Source organism: Marmota marmota, unplaced genomic scaffold (genome assembly GCF_001458135.2).
Source record: "Marmota marmota marmota unplaced genomic scaffold, marMar, whole genome shotgun sequence".
In the NCBI taxonomy this organism is placed as follows: Eukaryota; Metazoa; Chordata; class Mammalia; order Rodentia; family Sciuridae; genus Marmota; species Marmota marmota.
The window spans coordinates 1458554-1464553 of NW_026000223.1; positions in this window are offsets into that span (position 1 = coordinate 1458554).

A 6000-nucleotide genomic window follows, 5' to 3' on the forward strand; every position below is an offset into this window, starting at 1 on the left:
GATAAATGGACACATTTCCAGGGTGTATAGTAATATTCTATTTCCCACTTAACTCTTGTATTGTAGTCCTACTGAATTTTGAAGTATTAGTGGGGAAATGCTATTGATGCAGCTTGGTAAGAACAGGTGCAGTAAAAGTTTTAATAGGACAGACTCTATTGCTATTTTTATAAAAACTTAACCTTAGGAAAAGGGATCAGGGTCCGTTAACCTAATCACCGTTTCCACACTGTGAGAAGAAAATAGGTTGTTATTTTTTATTTTTTTTGTCACAGTGATTAGTTTAAGCTCTCACACTCTGGGTTTCTGAAATCCAATGTCTGTTTCCATGGGAACGGCAGTGGCAGGCAACTGCTAAGTTGTCAGATACATCTAATAATCTGAGGAAGCTCCTGTCTGAATGCACACCAACTTTCTACAGCAGCTCTGGTCATTTCTTCAGAAGTAGTTCTGCATCCTGTAGAAACACCTCAGGATACAGATAATTGAAATACTTTAAGTTACAGTGGAAGTTTTATGTATGTATGTATGTATACATGTAGAAATTTGCACATAATATATCATTACATATATATGTATATATATATAAAACTTTCACTATAACTTAAGCATTTCAACTACCTATATCCCAAAGTAAAGATATATATATATATATATGTGTGTGTGTGTGTGTGTGTGTGTATACACACACACACACACAATCACACATAATTTTACTTATTTAGTGAGTAAAGAAATAAGTAGTGATTTGGAAAGATAAAAGTAATTTAAAGACATTTACAGAGTATAAATAGAGCTCCTGTTCTCAAGAAACTTAAAATTCTTTTGGATAGTCAAGGATCTTGTACTGCATGCTTAAAACACAGGACCCTAAAATATACTGGGACTGTTCCAACTTAATGCACATTCTTTATTCCTGACTTGAGTTTCTGCCCTGAGTGCTTGCCTCTTTTCTATACTGTGAAATGGGGTGTTTAAGCTAGGAAGAGATGTAAATATACCTGCTTTTAGTTTCTTATGTCTCAAGTCTGGGAATATCCTTGAGACTTATTTTCTCTGTTCTTAACTGTGACCACTTTTTTTGCTAAGAAGGAACAACACCTCCCCAAAAGGGGTCCTCAAACCTATCTCTAACCCAAATTGACATCTCTGAACACTTCATCAAAAGCCCCACTAAGGACTTTTTGCTGCACCCAACCTCTTAGCTATTCCAATCATTTATTCACCAAATTCTGAGGGCTTATTATGTAATCTTTCCTGTCCTAAGAGTTTAGTGCAGATTAAGAATACCTTGGGGCTGGAGTTGTGGCTCAGTGGTAAAGTACTTGCCTGGCATGTGTGAAGCCCTGGGTTTGATCCTCAGCACTGCATATAAATAAATAAATAGATAAATAAATAAAAAGATACATTTACGACTAAAAAAATAAAAAAGAAAAAGAATACCTTGATGGGGAAAAAATAAGAATACCTGAAAATGCTTAGAGTTTGTTGAAGAAAAGCTATTAGAGAAGTAAATATACACCTCATTATACAATAACAAGGTTTAAGAAGTATTATAAGATTTCTGTGAAAAAGAGTAAGGGATGAGATCTAATTTATATTGGGGTTGATTCATAAAAATTCTTATCTCCCTAAATCCAAATATAAATCTGGAGTGAGATGAGAAGACGTCCCTTGGTTGGGGGATTTTCCCCAACATCTCTCATCTTTCTTCTTTGCTATCACATCTATTGAGCATCTTTCTGATGGCTCTTTAATACCATTTCATAAGTCTATGTCTTCAATTGCTTAATATATTCCTCTTTGATTTATTTTTTCCTTCCTTTCTTTTTCTTTAATCCTTCTTCCTTTTCCTTCCCTGCCCTCCTTCCATCCATCCTTCCTTTTTAATGCTGGGGATTGAAATTCAGGGTTTCCCCCATGCTAGACAAGAGCTGTACCCCTGTGCTACATCTCTGACCCCTCTATTTCTCTGAGAAGGTTGAGATTATGTGAATGGTGGGAGGTCAGCAATGTTGGCACTCAGCAACAAAATAACACCTTGAGGGTGCCCACTTATCAAAGGAGCCATATAAATAGAAAGAAACATTAGGTCAATGGATTGACTTGACTCAGGAGGGCTTTATGGAGATCGAAGGACTTTGCTGTGCCAAGAAATTTCTTCTGCATCTGCCATCTTGTTCTGATCTAGCAGTTGGTAAGTCCAGAGGCTTTCTATTTGTATCTTGTTTTGTTCTCCTATGTCAGGGCAAACATGGTGTCCAGGTTTGCCTGGCTGCAGGTCACCAGCTGAGAACTCATCTGATGGGTGCATAACAATGTAATACCTTCAATCACATTTCACAGTGGTAAGTCATTGCCTGTGCCATAGCACAGGATTATCACAGCCTGTGAAACCACCAATGTCCTTTCTCTTGTCCAGATGGATTAATAACTTATGCTGGGTGAAGAGAAAATAATTTTGACCTCATTCACTATATTGCTTGTGAATTATGACAGTGATTCTGGACATATATCTGTAGGTATTTTATATTTTTATAAGATTGCTTTAAATAGATGAGCAAATTTCAAGTATTAGCATACAGTCAGTGAATTATTCAGTATGTGTTTCTAAAAGCCACATTTCTGTTAGAATTAGCCATTAGTTATATGATTAATGAATTCAGATATTCAGTATTGCAGCTTGGGATATTGTCATTTCCCCTGGGCTGAGAATTAGAGCTGGGAACAAATCTTCATTTTCTTCTTACTATGCATTCACTAATTCAGCATCATTTGCCTAGTACATGCTAAGAGATTTTATACACACACACACACGCACACGTACAGGTGTGTGTATCTATATCTATCTATCTATCTATCTATCTAGATATAACTAACCATGTATGTGTGTGTGTGTATATACATATACTAACCAGTTAATAGGGAGTAGTGATTTAATCTGATGTTTTGATATGGGCACACACAGGAGGCTATGGAACACAGGAAGGAAGGGGGACCTGAGAACATATCACTGAAGACAATTTCAGAGGGAGATGTATGACTTAGCTGGTTATTTGGGATCCAACGTTTGTACATTCCCCCTCAAAATTGATATATAGAAGCCTGGTGTGGCTGTATTTGGAGGTGAGGCCCCTAGGGAAAAAAAGTTAAGTTTATAAGATTAAACAAGGTCATAAGTGTGGGCCCCTGATCCAACAGGATTAGTGTCCTTCTAAGAAAGGACACCAGAGAACTCCCTCTCCCTTTAGTTGGGAATTGCTTTGTATTTATTTATGTGTTTGTTTGTTTGTTTTATTTTTTTAAATACATTACAGTGGAATGCATTACAATTCTTATTACAAGTATAGAGCACAATTTTTCATATCTTTATATATAAAGTATGTTCATGCCACTTCATGCCTTTATACATGTAATTTTTTTGCATTACAATTCTTATTACACATATATACCACAATTTTTCATATCTCTGTTTGTATATAAAGTATGTTGACACCCAATTCAAGTCTTCATACATGTACTTTGGATAATGATGTCCATCACATTCCACCACCCTTGCTAATCCCCTGCCCCCTCCCTTTCCTTCCCTTCCCTCTTTCCTATCTTAGAATTTATCTATTCCTCCCATACTCCCTCTCACTACCCCAATATGAGTCAGCCTTCTTATATCAGAGAAAACATTTGGCATTTGTTTTTTGGGGATTAGCTAACTTTACTTAACATTATCTTCTCCAACACCATCCATTTACCTGCGAATGCCATGATTTTGTTCTTTTTTAATGCTGAGTAAAATTCCATTGTGTATATATGCCACATTTTTTTATCCATTCATCCACTGAAAGGCATCTAGGTTGGCTCCACAGTTTAGCTATGGTGAATTGTTTTGCTATAAACATTGATGTGGCTATGTCCCTATAGTATGCTGTTTTTAAATCCTTTGAGTATAGTCTGAGGAGAGGGATAGCTGGGTCAAATGGTGATTCCATTCCCAGATTTCTAAGGAATCTCCATACTGCTTTCCAGTAATCTGTTTAGTCCATTGACTATTGTTGTAATCACTAATATGATTGTGTTAGGACTATCACTTTGATATTTGATTTTTATTTGTGCCGCTTGTTCCTTATACTTTGTCTATTATCTTTTGGGTTAATCAAATATAATTTCATTTTTCTCCCCTATTAGGTTGTTTCTGGTGTTTCTTAAAATTTTTTTAATGACTACCTTAGCAATTTCAATACATATCCATGATTATTACATTACTCTATAATTTGAGTCATGAAAGAATCCCATGTTGATTTTTCTTCATTTATTCACCCTTCACTAGTCATGCTGTTGTGAAATATTTTATTTCTTTATAAGCGAAAAACTTACATAAAGTCATTACTATTGTGTTTAAATGGTCAATGTGTTTAATGGTCTTTTACATTTACCACACATTTAAAGTTTCTTTTACTTTTTCTTTCTTTTTGTTTTATAACTTCCTCTGAATGATTTTTCCCTCAGTGTAAAGGACTTTTTAGTATTTTTTTTTAAAAAAAATGTTTGTGCCAGGGATTGAATGCAGGGGCATTTTGCCACTAAACCATGTCCCCAGACTTTATTTTTTCTTTTGAGATGGGGCCTAACTAAGTTGCTTAGGGTCTTCCTAAATTGCTGAGTCTGGCTTTGAACTTTTAATACTCATGCCTCAGCCAGCTGAGTTGCTGGCATGATAGGCATGCACCACTACATTTGGCTGACTTTTTAGTATTTTTAAAAGAATTCTATCAGTGATGATCTTTCTCAGATTTTGTCTGTCTTCTAATATTTTCCCCTTCATTTTTCTTTTTTTAATCAACTTTTTGATATATAATTGACACATAATAAAATTTACCTATTTTAAGTGAATAGTTATGAGTTTGAAATATGTCTTCCCCCATGTGACTACCTTCCCAATCAAAATATCCATTATGCCCAAATTCCTTCATGCCTGATTAGAGTCAAATCCTCTCATTCAATTCTCTCTGGAAAAACTGATCTATTTTCTATCAGTATAAATTGTTTTGACTATTTTGTCTTCATCTTTAAATGAAATATTGCTCATATAAAATTTTAAGTTGGCTGGATTTTCTTTCCTTTTTGGCATGTTAAGATGTCCTGGTGGCCAGGAGTGGTGGCACATGCCTACAATCCCAGAGGCCTTGGAGACTGAGGCAGGAGGATTTCAAGTTCAAAGTCAGCCTCAGCAACTTAGTGAGGCCCTAAGCAACTCACTGAGACCCTGACTCTAAATAAAATACAGAACAGGGCTGGAGATATGGCTTAATGGTTAAGTGCCCCTGAGTTCAATCCCGTGTACAAAAACAAAAACAAAAATCTGCTGGTTCCCATGTATTCTATTAAAATACCATTGGTTCATCTTTTTTGTTGCTCAAAATGACTTCTTTGATATAAGGAGAGTAACTAAGAACAGAGTAGGGACGAAGAGCATGAGAAGAAGATTAACATTAAACAGGGATGAGAGGTGGGAGGGAAAGGGAGAGAGAAGGGAAATTGCATGGAAATGGAAGGAGACCCTCAGGGTTATACAAAATTACATACAAGAGGAAGTGAGGGGAAAGGGAAAAATAATACAAGGGGGAGAAATGAATTACAGTAGAGGGGGTAGAGAGAGAAGAGGGGAGGGGAGGGGAGGGGAGGGGGGATAATAGAGGATAGGAAAGGCAGCAGAATACAACAGACACTAGTATGGCAATATGTAAATCAATGGATGTGTAACTGATGTGATTCTGCAATCTATATACGGGGTAAAAATGGGAGTTCATAACCCACTTGAATCAAAGTGTGAAATATATATCAAGAACTATGTAATGTTTTGAACAACCAACAATAAAAATTAAAAATAAAATAAAATAAAATTTATATATATGGATTGTATGTGTGTGTGTGTGTGTATTCCCTCTATCTTTAAGACATTCTCTTTTTTCAAAAATGTTACTTTTTTTACATAAGAAAAATTAT